The 14,230-nt window shown below is 40.4% G+C and overlaps 1 protein-coding gene and 1 long non-coding RNA gene across 4 annotated transcripts in view; one reads left to right on the top strand and one right to left on the bottom strand.

Annotated features, from left to right (window-relative positions):
* Positions 1-7,398, bottom strand: part of LOC145510125 (uncharacterized) — a 46,366-nt gene extending 38,968 nt beyond the window's left edge. The window contains exons 1-2 of the long non-coding RNA XR_014056736.1: positions 7,103-7,398; positions 6,470-6,904 (exon numbers count right to left, since the gene is read on the bottom strand). This is a non-coding gene — a long non-coding RNA (uncharacterized LOC145510125). The remainder of the gene's footprint in view (positions 1-6,469; positions 6,905-7,102) is intronic.
* LOC145510122 (uncharacterized) overlaps positions 1-14,230 on the top strand; it is an 838,825-nt gene that overhangs the window by 82,058 nt on the left and 742,537 nt on the right. The window lies entirely within an intron of this gene.

Below are 14,230 nucleotides of genomic sequence, written 5' to 3' on the forward strand. Positions count from 1 at the left end.
TATCAGACAGAACATCCTGGACTTCTTTTGTAATACTCACAACCTACTCCCTTTAATCCACAGTGTCTCTCTAACCCACAGTAGCCTGAATGGTCCATCAGGGCAGAGATCACTTTTGTCTTTACTACTGAATCCCCAGAACACAAAGTAGATGCTTTATAAATATTCGTTGAACAGATAGATAAATGACATAGATGAATAAACTTCCATAGTGAGGTATTGGTATATGCACATTTTTTTTTTTTTAATCTCTGGCAGCTCTACATAACTCTGTTCTGAGTTAGAACTTCATAACTTATTTGAAAAATTTGGTTTGCATCCTATTTCAGTTACTATAAGTACATAATAATCAACCCCCAAACTTATGATTTTACTCCTCAACAACATCTAGTAGTAGTAGCGGTAGTGTTAGTTGCTCAGTTGTGTCCGATTCTTTGTGACCCAATGGACTGTAGCCCTCCAGGCTCCTCTGCACATAGGATTCTCAAGGCAAGAATACTGAAGTGGATTGTCATTCCCTTTTCCAGAAGTTCTTCCAGACCCAGGGATAGAACCTGAGTCTCCTGCATTGCAGGCAGATTCTTTACCATTTGAACTACATGGATTTTAAATTCAACAACATCTAATTTGCTCACAAATCTGCAGTCTTAGGGTTTGGTAGAGAAAGCTCATTTCTGCTCTGCTTGCTGTGAGCTGGGGCAGCTTGGAGGCTGGAGAAGGGAATCATCTGAAAGCTGCTCCAGCCTGGGCTAGAAGTCTTAAATAGCTGAAGACTGTCCAACCAGTCCTCCTCAGACACCTTTCTCTAGCCCTTTGTGGTCTTTCTATGTAATCTCTTCAGCATGGTGCCTTCAGGGTAACTTGACTTTGTATATGACGGCTCAGGGCTTCCGGGGTGGCACAGTGGTAAAGAATCTGCCTGCTAATGTAGGAGATGCAAGAGACTGAGTCAGGAAGATCCTCTGGAGAAGGAAATGGCAACCCACTCCAGTAGTCTTGCCTGGGAAATCCCATGGACAGAGGAGCGTGGTGGGCTACAGTCCATGGGGTCGCAAAGAGTCAGACAAAATTGACCACGCACACACACACACACACATGCATATACACACATGACAGCTCAGAGCTCTAGAGATGCATGTACTAAGGACAGAGGAAAAACCAAGTAGATGGTGTATTGTTTTTTTGTGATCTGGTCATGAGTCTCATGGTGTCATGTCCACTGCATTCTATACCTTTGAAGAAGTCATTAAGGCCAGCCTGTGATCAAGGGGAGTTTGAATTTAGACTTCACATTTCCTGGGAGAAGTGTCAACAAACTTGCAAAGATATTTTAAACCCATTACTCAACCAATCCCTTTACTGGAAGTTTTGCAACATCAATTAAGTCCAGACTTAACACTTATTCTGAGTGAGACAGAAACTCCTGCAGAGAAGTAAAACTAGAATATCATCATCACTTCTTACATAAAAGGATAAAGACGAGCAGTTTGAATGTGGACCCTTCTTACTCCAATATAAGGCAAACTGTTATAACTCATCCAAAGGCTAGACTTTTGGGATGCATTTTTGTTCTTTGAATGCGTGCAAGTGGGACTCTTATAAAGGGAGAGGGAGAGGAAGGGTAGCAGTCAATGTCAATGTAGGCGTTAGTAGACACAAGCTTTTCTGTACCCTCTTTGCTTCCCTACTCTGTCCTGGCTTGCCCCCCAGGCTAGGCTTCAGGAAGGCTGGTTAGTGACTTTCCCTTCATCTTCCAGTTGCCTTTTCCAGAACTTTTCTTTCCCAGCTACTCCCACAATTGTGCAAAATATCATTTCTATAATAAATAATAAATTTGATATTCTGTAATAGTGATAGTGGTTCTGTTTCTAATTGAATACTGATAGAGAAGAAACCAGCATATTATTTCATAAAAAATTCTTATTTTTGACTAAATATAGCTTGAATAGTTTGTTATTTTCAACACTAAGCTTCAACTTTGTATAGATGACAGCTATAAACTAAGTGTAGGGGACCTATTAAAATCTAATGATATTTCTTAGAACACTTTGCATTGACCTCTATTAAAAAATCACCCCCCCAAAATGGATAGAGTACAGGTTAATAATATGTAGTACAATGTGTATTTTTCTTCTGCCAGACCAGGGGTTGGCAAACGTTTTCTTAAAGAGACTAGGTAGTAAACATTCTAGGCTTTGAGAGTCCCTGTTGCAAAGACTCAAATGTGCTGATAAGGTGTGAAAATACATAGATAATACATGATTGAATGGGAGAGACTATATCTCAATGAAACTCTATTCACAAACACAGGCTGTGGGCAGGATTTGGCCTGTGGGTCTTAATTTGCCAGTAAGTGTTCAGAAGTCAGTTGATATTCTGTAAATGTTGATCTGATAAAAGGAAAATGCTATGGAAATGATTTTCTGGAGGACCACAGGGAATGAAACAAGCAAATATGTAAAAGAAACAAGAAGTGACTTGCCTCAAGTATCACCTGTGCAGCAGGAACAATATCAGAGAACCAAGAGAAGGAAAGAGAGAAAAAGGTTAATATTAAAGAAACTGAAATAAAATTTTTTTTTCCTGTGTGCTGGTAGGGAGTATGTATTGTAGGCAGTATATTTGTTTCATGAAGCGGGGTGCAGCACTTTTTACATATCCTAAAAATGTTACTCCTACCTGAGGCTCCCCCTTGGCAAGCTTGAGTAGGCCGATAGTACCAGTCATTTGAGTGTATATGTGGGTATGGGGGCAGCAGTTGCTCCCTTTCCTAATATGGTTGGAGATGCAAGGCTTATGCAGTCCAGGAAAATGATGAAAGTTTCTGGCATTCAATTTGAAGTGGTCACCATGGTGCCAAGCCCTACAGGGGGATTGTGGCTGAGGTTCCCAAGGTCACAGCAAGAGGGCCAGCTCTTCCTCTTCCCCACCCTCAGGCCTGAGGAATTTCATTTCTTACCCACAATGCACTAAAACACCAAGTGACTCCTCTCCATTCTGGAACAATCTAAATAGTTGCGAATTAGTTGGCCCTAGAGATAAAATTGCCAACATCCGTTGGATCATAGACAAAGCAAGAGAGTTCCAGAAAAACATCTACTTCTGCTTTATTGACTATGCCGAAGCCTTAGACTGAGGATCACCACAGACTGTGGTTAAAAAAGAGATGGAGCGGAGGGGGCTAAGATGGCAGAGGAATAGGATGGGGAGACCACTCTCTCCTCCACAAATTTATTGAAAGAACATCTGAACGCTGAGCAAACTTCACAAAACTGCTTCTGAACGCTGGCAGAGGACGTCAGGCATCCAGAAAGACAGCGCATTATCTTCGAAAGCAGGTAGGAGAAATTATAAAAGATAAAAAGAGAGACTAAAGAGTTAGGGACGGAGACCCGTCCCAGGGAGGGAGTCGTAAAAGAGGAGAAATTTCCAAGCACCAGAAAACCCTCTCACCAGCGGGTTTGGGGGAAGATTTTGAATCTTGGAGGTCAACATAACTGGGAGAAAAAATAAATAAAACCCACAGATTACGTGCCTAAAGGCAATTCCCAGCAAAGAACCCCAGACGCTCGCATCCGCCACCAGCAAGTGGGGGCTGAACGGAGAGGAGCGGGCGGCACTGCTTAGGGTAAGGACTGGGTCCGAACCCCCGAGGGCAATCTGAGGGAGCTAACGTGAGATAGTAACCTAAACTGTGGGACAGCCAGAGAGAGAGAACTATCCCGCGAAAAGCCCAAATCTAAGGCACTGCCGGCCCGCTCACAGAACAAAGGACTGAGCGATACGATACCAGAGGAGAGCTAGCCGGCTGTGGACCGCCCCATCCCCTGCCGAACACAGCAGGCAGGCGGAGCCAGCCAGAGCCGGAAAGGGGCAAACTCGGCCCCAGAAAGGGCTCCCGCTACCAAACTGCAAACAGGCTCCCAGTTTCTAAGCAAAGACAGCCTGAGATCCCGGAGGGTCGCCAGCCGCCGGGAGGGTCGCAGCCAGAGATCAGCTCCCCAGAACCGACACAAAGCACACCGGAGCCGGGCGCGCCCGTAAACCGAGGCGGGGACCAGGGAGGTGATAAGCCGCACCACCCCAACAGGGGAGAGTGCGCTCGCCAAACTCTTGGCTGCCTGAGCTGCTCCAACCGGGATGGCACAAACCGCGGGCGCAACCGAGTCTGCGCCTTTGTGGAGTAGCCGGGAACCTGAACCTGAGCGGCTTAGACCTGGGAAGTGCACGCATCTCAGGGCCCACTCCCCGGCTGAGTAACCTGAAGCCTGAGCAGGGCAGACGGGGAAAGCACACACGCTGTGAGCGGGGGCGAACCCAGTGCGGCCGAGACACTGCGAGCTCTCCACACACACGCCAAAACCTAAAGGGACCACCCCCGCCCCTTTGTGGCAGGGCGGAAACTAGATACTGAAGAGACCTCCAAACAGAAGCCAAATAAACCGAGGGAAGCGCATTGGAAGTGACAGGCCAACAGATTAAAATCCCTGTAGTTAACGCCGACTGCATTGAAAGGAGCCTATAGATCTTGAAAAGTATAAGCAGCAACATGGATCTATCTGAAACTGAACAGACCCCACACTGCTCACAACAGCTCCAGAGGAAGTCCGGGATATATATTTTTACTATTATCATTTTTTTTCTCTAATTAAAAAAAAATTTTTTTTTCTTAATTTTTTTCTTTCTTTTTTCTTTAAGTCCTCTATTACACCTTTAATTTTCATTTTCATAACCCACTATTACCTTGCAAAAAAAAAACCCTATTTTTAAAGCAAACTGCATACATATATCTTATACCTTTTGTGTTTTCTTTTTTTTTTTTTACTGTTTTTTTGTTTTACTTTTTTTTACTGTTTTTTTTTCTTTTTACACTGTTTTATTTTTTCTTTTTTTATATTGTATGTTTTATAAGAGTCTAACCTCTAGATTTTTAATCTTTGTTTTACATATTTAATATCAATTTTGTACATTTAAGAATCCAATCTTTAGTACCCATTTTTACTCAGGAGTGTGATCACTGGCCTGATTACTCTCTCCCCCTATTGACGCTCTTTCTTCTCCCCCAGGGAACCTCTATCTCCCACCCTCCTCCTTCTCTTCTCAATCCAATTCTGTGAATCTCTGAGGGTGATCTGGGTACCGGAGAACACTTCAGGAACAGAATACTGCCCAGATCTCTCTCTCCCCTCTTGATTCCTCCCTTTCTACTCATGCTCACCTCTATTACCTTCCTCCCCCCTCTCTTTGTATCTCTGTGAACCGCTCTGAGGGTTCCAGACTGTGGAGATGGGACCTAATTAAAATTAAAAGCTTTTGCACAACAAAGGAAACTATAAGCAAGGTGAAAAGACAGCCTTCAGAATGGGAGAAAATAATAGCAAACGAAGCAACAGACAAACAATTAATCTCAAAAATATACAAGCAACTCCTGCAGCTGAATTCCAGAAAAATAAATGACCCAATAAAAAAATGGGCCAAAGAACTAAACAGACATTTCTCCAAAGAAGACATACAGATGGCTAACAAACACATGAAAAGATGCTCAACATCACTCATTATTAGAGAAATGCAAATCAAAACCACAATGAGGTACCATTTCACACCAGTCAGAATGGCTGCTATCCAAAAGTCTACAAGCAATAAATGCTGGAGAGGGTGTGGAGAAAAGGGAACCCTCTTACACTGTTGGTGGGAATGCAAACTAGTACAGCCACTATGGAGAACAGTGTGGAGATTACTTAAAAAACTGGGAATAAAACTGCCATATGACCCAGCAATCCCACTGCTGGGCATACACACTGAGGAAACCAGAATTGAAAGAGACGCGTGTACCCCAATGTTCATCGCAGCACTGTTTACAATAGCCAGGACATGGAAGCAACCTAGATGTCCATCAGCAGACGGATGGATAAGGAAGCTGTGGTACATATACACAATGGAATATTACTCAGCCATTAAAAACAATACATTTGAATCGGTTCTATTGAGATGGATGAAACTGGAGCCCATAATACAGAGTGAAGTAAGCCAGAAAGAAAGCCACCAATACAGTATACTAATGCATATATATGAAATTTGAAAAATGGTAATGATAACCCTATATGCGAGACAGAATAAGAGACACAGATGTATAGAACAGTCTTATGGACTCTGAGGGAGAAGGTGAGGGTGGGACGTTCTGGGAGAATAGCATTGAAACATGTATATTATCATATGTGAAACAGAACACCATTCCATGTTCGATGCATGAGACAAATGCTCAGGGCTGGGGCAATGGGATGACCCAGAGGGATGGGATGGGGAGGGAGGTGGGAGGGGGGTCCAGGAAGGGGAACACATGTAAACCCATGGCTGATTCATGTCAACGTATGGCAAAAACTACTACAATATTTTAAAGTAATTAGCCCCCAACTAAAATAAATAAATTTATTAAAAAAAAAAAGAGAGATGGAATACCAGACCACCTTACCTGCCTGCTGAGAAATCTGTATGCAGGTCAAGAAGCAACAAAGGAAGTAGGTCAAGCCTGTATATTGTCACCCTGCTTATTTAACTTATATGCAGAGTACATCATGAGAAACGCTGGGCTGGATGAAGCACAAGCTGGAATAAAAATTGCCGGGATAGAGAGAACAAGATGGCGGAGGAGTAAGTGGACATGGTGTACATCTCTCTTCACAGATCGATCAGGAATACACCTTCAGACACAGAGGTGCATGCAGAACACCAGCTGAGAGCGGACAGGAGTACCTGACAAGCGGAAAAGAATGTATGCTGCTGCTGCTAAGTAGCTTCAGTCGTATCCAACTTTGTGCGACCCCATAGATGGCAGTCCACCAGGCTCCACTGTCCCTGGGATTCTCCAGGCAAGAACGACGCAAAACTTGATAGGATGAAGTAGGAACTAGGGGGAAAAACAGGAGTGTTAGTAGGACTGGACCTGCCCTCGGCCAGTGGGGGAACTGAAGCAGGGGTCTGATCCCCACATCGGGGCAATTGTCTGAGTCAAAGGAGAAACATATAAGACTGAGAGTGAAACAGCTGATTTGTGGCAGTCTAAATGGAATGAAAATCAGATAGTTCTTGCCATAGCCACACATACCCCAGACAGGGACGCAGGTCCCCTGGAAGGCGCAGTGGCTGGGAGCTGGAGTTTAGGGATTGTGGAGCAATCCCAGGGTGAGGGCTGCTGTTGACTGTGGAGAGACAGATTGAGGGGATGTGAGGGAAGAGATTGTGGTGGGAAATGCCTGTAGAGGAAAGCCGGGCCGCCACGGAAGCAAGGGGATACTGCTGAGTCATGCGCAGGGGGTGGAGCCATCACCATAGCCTCTCTCTCCCCACACGCCATGGCAGCTGAACAATAGGGAGGCTGGCCCATCAAATGCCTGACGCACTGAACTACAGAGTAGGACCCCATCCAGGGTGCCCCTTTAAGTGCCTGATGTGCCGGTCTACAGAGCAGGCCCCAGCAAGGGGTGTCCCCTCTATGTGCCTGATGCACAGAACAACAAAGAAGGATCCCAGGCAAGGGGAGCCCTCTAAGTGCCTGAATAGGCAGAGCTATGGAGAAAGACTGGCCCAAGAAGCCTTCTGATCGCAAGCTACAAGAGGCTCAATAAAGACTCTGATAGATATCAGAGTATGGCCTGCCAGGCTTCTCTGGCAGGGAGGTTCTCCAGGCAAGAATACTTGAGTGTATAGGCCAATACTGGTTGCCATACCCTTCTGGAGCCCTATATTTCCTGCTGCGCTAGCCGCTAACTCCAGTGAGTACCTGTTGCAACCCAAGCAGCTGTACCACCTCCACACCTGGCCCTCACAGGAGCAAACCCAAGTCCTTCAGGGCAGCCTCAGGAGCAAACCCCAGTGGACAACCCACATGCAGAGGTGGAAATAAAACCACAATTGAAACCCAGGGGCAGTGTGGCTAAGGAAGAAGACCCCAAACCTTCCCACCAGCTGTACAAGCTGCAGATTAAATCCACACAATCAACTAGGCAGACTCTGTGTCTATGGAATATATAAAAGGTCTTTGAGAGCTCCCACAAAAGAAAACGCACTAGTTCTGATAGCTGTAGACACTGGAGGTAAGAACACACAGCAGTAGGGCCAGATTAGAATCTGAGCTGCTTCCACAGCAGGTCCAGAGATCATCACGGTGTTGGAGGGCAACCTAGGGAGATGAGGTGGACTGTGACTCCCAGCGAAGGAAAGGACTCTGACAGCAGTGACTCAAGAAAAACATTTATTATTCTTATGTTTTGACTTGTTCTGTAGATTCTTTTGGATTTTTTTTCTTTTTTCTTTTCTCCCCTCCCCCCACTGTAGTTGTCGATTTTATTGGCACTATGACATCTAATTAAGCTTTTGAGGTTTTTTTCTCTCAGTCACATTTTTATTCTTGTTATAAACCTCTGCCTCTACATTGGGCTTTTGCAGTTCTGTGAAGGTATCCTTTTTAAAAAATTTTTTCTTTTCTCTTTTTTTAATTTTAATTTTTAATTTTTTAAACCTATTATCATATTTTCTACGTTTATTCCTTTGCTTTTCCTACTGTTCTTTTCCCTTTGCAGTTAATCTTTAATGTATATAAATCTTCTTTATCTACCTCTATTTAACTTTGCATATCTATTCTTTCTTTTCTTTCCTCTTAACATATTTGTCAGTTTTATTTTCATTGCTTTATTCCCCTCTTGGCACCTTGCTTTAATTTTGTTTTCCAGTTTGTGTTTTAGTTAGTTTTGTACTGGTAGATATAACTTTTGGTTTCGTTTGTTCACTGGGTCAATCTACTGTACTTTATTTTTGTTGGACTGTTTTGATTTTACTTATGGGTATATGTGTATATGTGTATATTCAGTCACATTTTTATTGTTGTTATAAACCTCTGCCTCTACGTTGGGCTTTTGCAGTTCTGTGGAGTTTTCCTTTTTTTCTGTTTCGTTTTTTTTTTCTTTTCTCATTTTATAATTTTAATTGTTTTAAATCTATTATATTTTTTCTACATTTATTCCTTTGTTTGCCTTTCCTACTGTTCTTTTCCCGTTGCAGTTAATCTTTAGTGTATATAAATCTTCTTTATCTACCTCTATTTAACTTTGCATATCTATTCTTTCTTTCCTCTCCTCTCAACATATTTGTTAGATTTTTTTTTTCATTGCTTTATTCCCCACTTGGCACCTTGCTTTAGTTTTGTTTTCAGGTTTGTGCTTTAGTTAGTTTTGTTCTTAACTGGTAAATATAATTTTTGATTTCCTTTGTTTGCTGGGTCAACTTACTGTACTTTATTTTTGTTGGACTGTTTTGACTTTGCTCATGGGTGTATATGTATATGTGTATATTCCATTCTTTTAATTATTTTTGCCTGATTTTGTAACTGCCATTTGTCTGGGGTTCACCTTTGGTTTCTTGTTTTTGGGTATTTGTTTTGCTCTCCATTAATGCCAAAACCAACTACTTGTGGAATCTTCATTCCTGACCAGAGATCAAGCCCTGAGCCTTTGGAGTAGGAGCACTGACTCCAAGATCCTAGACTAACAGAGAACTAATCCTAGGGAGTATCAGATAGTGAGAACTCACACAAGGGAAATCACTTGAATACAAGACCAGGCATCACCCAACCACCAGTAGCACCCTGTGCAGGACTCTTCATCTAAACAACAAACAAAACAAAAATACAAAACCAATCATCAGCAGACAGGATTACCACCTCACTCAGCCTTGCCCATCAGAGGAAAAACAAAGAAACAAACAAAAACCGAGCACAAATCTCACCCTATACAAAGCTTACACAAACCACTGGACCAACCTTAGCAGGGCAGAAACCAAAAGGAGGAAAGAATTCAACCTTGAAGCCTGGGAAAAGGAGACCTCAAACACAGTAAGTTAAAAGAAAAAAAAGAAAAGGCAGAGAAATACTACACAAATGAAGAAACAAAAACTCAGAAGTCCAAACAAATGAAGAGGAAATATGCAAACTAGCTGAAAAAAAATTCAGAATAATGAGAGTAAAGATGACCAAAAACCTTGAAAACAAAATGGAGAAAATGCAAGAATCAATTAGCAAAGACCTAGAAGAATTAAACAATAAACATACAGAGACAAACAACACAATTACTGAAATTAAAAATATTCGAGAAGGAATCAATAGCAGAATATCTGAAGCAGAAGAACGAATCAGTGAGCTGGAAGATAAAATGGTGGAAATAACTTCTGAAGAGCAGAATAAAGTAAAAAGAATGAGAAGAACTGAGGATAGTCTCAGAGACCTCTGGGACAATATCAAACTCACCAACATTCAAATTATAGGGGTCCCAGAAGACGAAGAGAAAAAGGAAGGGTATGAGAAAATTTTTGAAGAGATCATAGTTGAAAATTTCCACAACATGGAAAAGAAAATAGTCAATCAAGTCCAAGAGGCACCAAGAGTCCCATACAGGATAAACCCAAGGAGAAACATGCCAAGACACATACTAATCAAACTAACAGAGACTAAAAACAAAGAAAGAATATTAAAAGCAGCAAGGGAGAAGCAACAAGCAACATACAAGAGAAACCCCATACACTTAACAGCTGATCTTTCAGCAGAAACTCTGCATGCCAGAAGGGAATGGCAGGGTATATTTAAAGTACTGAAAGGGAAAAAAATCTACAACCAAGATTACTGTAGCCAGAAAGGATCTCATTCGAAATTGATGGAGAAATAAAAAGCTTTTCACACAAGCAAAATTAAGAGAATTCAGTACCACTAAACCAGCTTTACAACAAATGTTAAAGGGACTTATATAGTCAAGAAATACAAGAGAAGAAAAAAGATGTATATAAAATCAACCCCAAACAATTAGAAAATGGCAATAGGAACATATATGTCAATAATTACTTTAAATGTAAATGGATTAAATGCTTCAACCAAAAGACACAGATTGGCTGAATGGATACAAAAACAAGACCCATATATATGCTGTCTATAAGAAACGCACTTCAGACCTAAAGACACACGTAGACTGAAAGTGAGAGGATGGAAAAATATACACCATGAAATGGGAAGCAAAAGAAAGCTGGAGTAGCAATCCTCATATCAGACAAAATAGACCTTAAGATAAAGATTACAAGAGATAAGGAAGGACACTACATAATGACCAAGGGATCAATCCAAGAGGAAGCCATAACAATTGTAAATATCTATACACCCAACATAGTAGCACCTCAATACACATGACAAACACTAACAGACATAAAAGGAGAAACTGACAGTAACACAATAATAGTAGGAGACTTTAACTCCCCACTCACACCAATGGACAGATCATCAAAACAGAAAATTAATAAGGAGATACAAGTCTCAAATGATACATTAGATGAGATGGATCTCATTGATTTCTTCAGGACATTTCATCAAAATCCAGAAGAATACACCTTCTTCTCAAGTGCACATGGAACATTCTTCAGGATAGATCACATCTTGGGTCACAAATCAAACCTCAGTAAATTTAAGAAAATTGAAATTGTATCAAGCATCTTCTCTGACCACAATGCTCTGAGACTAGATATCAATTACAAGAAAAAAACTAAAAAACACAAACACATGGAGATTAAACAACACGTTTCTAAATAACCAACAGGTTACTGAAGAAATCAAAAGGGAAATCAAAAAATTTCTAGAAACAAATGACAATGAAAACACAACTCAAAACCTATGGGATGCAGCAAAAGCAGTTCTAAGAGGGAAATTTATAGCAAGATAATCCTACCTCAAGAAATAAGAAAGACATTGAATAGGCAACCTAAGTTTACACCTAAAGCAAACGGAAAAAGAAGAAGAAAAAACCCTCAAAATTAGTAGAAGGAAAGAAATCATAAAGATCTGAACAGAAATAAATGAAAAAGAAATTAAAGAAACAATAGTAAAGATTAATAAAACTGAAAGCTGGTTCTTTGAGAAGATAAACAAAATTGACAAACCCTTAGCCAGACTCATCAAAAAAAAAGAGAGAGAGAGAAGAATCAAATCAACAAAATTAGAAAAGAGAAAGGAGAGGTTACAACAGACAATGCAGAAATACAAAGGATTATAAGAGACTATTATGAACCACTATATGGCAATAAAATGGATAACCTGGAAGAAATGGACAGATTCTTAGAAAAGTTCAATCTTCCAAGACTGAACCAGGAAGAAGTAGAAATTATGAACAACCTGATTACAAGCACTGAAATTGAAGTTGTGATCAAAAGTCTCCCAAAAAACAAAAGCCCAAGACCATATGGCCTCACAGGATAATTCTATCAAACATTTAGAGAAGAGTTAATGCCTATCCTTCTAAAACTCTTTCAAAAAATTACAGAGGAAGAAACACTTCCAAACTCATTCTATGAGGCCACCATCACCTTGATACCAAAACCAGGCAAAGACAACACAAGAAAAGAAAACTGCAGGCCAATATTTCTGATGAACATAGATGCAAAAATCCTCAACAAAATTTTAGCAAACATAATTCAGCAGCACATCAAAAAGCTCATACACCATGATCAAGTTGGGTTTATTCCAGGAATACAAAGATTCTTCAATATATGCAAATCAATCAATGTGATACACCATATTAACAAATTAAAAGATAAAAAACATTTGATAATCTCAATAGATGCAGAAAAAGCCTTTGACAAAATTGAGCACCTATTTTTGATTAAAACTCTTCAAAAAATGGGCATAGAAGGAACCTACCTCAACACAGTAAAGGCCATATATGATAAGCCTACAGCAAACATTCTCAATGGTAAAAAACTGAAAGCATTCCCCCTGAGATCAGGAATAAGACAAGGGTGTCCACTTTTGCCACTATTATTCAACATAGTTCTGGAAGTCCTAGCTACAGAAATCAGAGAAGAAAAAGAAATAAAAGGAATCCAGATCAGAAAAGAAGAAGTAAGGCTCTCACTGTTTGCAGATTATATGATACTGCACATAGAAAATCCTAAAGATAGTATCAGAAAATTTCTAGAGCTAATCAGTGAATTTAGCAAAGTGGCAGGATACAAAATCAATGCACAGAAATCACTTGCATTTCTATATACTAACAATGAAAAATCAGAAAGAGCAATTAAAGAATCAATCCCATTCACCATTGCAACAAAAATAATTAAGTATCTAGGAATAAACTTACCTAAAGAGACAAAAGAACTGTACACAGAAAATTATAAGACACTAATGAAAGAAATGAAAGGTGACATAAACAGAGAGATATTCCATGTTCCTGGGTAGGAAGAATCGATATTGTGAAAATGAATATACTACCAAACACAATCTAGAAATTCAATGCAATCCCTATCAAATTACCAATGGCATTTTTCACAGAACAAGAACAAAAAATTTCACAATTCGTATGGAAACACCAAAGACCCTGAATAGACAAAGCAGTCTTGAGAAAGAAGAATGGAGCTGGAGAAATCAACGTTTATGACTTCAGATTATACTACAAAGTTACAGTCATCAAGACAGTATGCTACTAGCACAAAAACAGAAATATAGACCAATGGAACAAGATAAAAAGCCCAGAAATAAAGCCATGCACATATGGGTACCTTATTTTTGACCAAGGAGGCAAGAATATACAATGGGACAAAGACAGCCTCTTCAATAAATGGTGCTGGGAAGACTGGACAGCTACATGTAAAAGAATGAAGTTAGAGCACTTCCTAACACATACACAAAGATAAATTCAAAATGGATTAAAGACCTAAATGTAAGACCAGAAACTATAAAACTCTTAGAGGAAAACATAGGCAGAACACTTGATGACATAAATCAAAGATTGACCCACCTTCTAGAGTAATGGAAATAAAAACAAAAGAAAACAAGTGGGACCTGATTAAACTTAAAAGCTTTTTCACAGCAAAGGAAACTATAGGCAAGATGAAAAGACAACCCTCAAAATGGGAGAAAATAATAGCAAATGAAACAACTGACAAACGATTAATTTCCAAAATATACAAGCAGCTCATACAACTCAATGCCAGAAAAATAAACAATCCAATTCAAAAGTGGGAAAAAGACCTGAAGAGACATTTCTCCAAAGAAGACATACAGATGGCTAACAAACATATGAAAAGATGCTCAATACCACTCATTATTCAGATCAGTTCAGTCACTCAGTCGTGTTCGACTCTTTGCAGCCCCATGGACGGCAGCACACCAGGCCTCCCTGTCCATCACCAACTCCCGGAGTTTACCCAA

The sequence above is a fragment of the Giraffa tippelskirchi genome, chromosome 6 (assembly GCF_054371585.1).
Source record: "Giraffa tippelskirchi isolate mGirTip1 chromosome 6, T2T-mGirTip1v1.2.pri, whole genome shotgun sequence".
In the NCBI taxonomy this organism is placed as follows: Eukaryota; Metazoa; Chordata; class Mammalia; order Artiodactyla; family Giraffidae; genus Giraffa; species Giraffa tippelskirchi.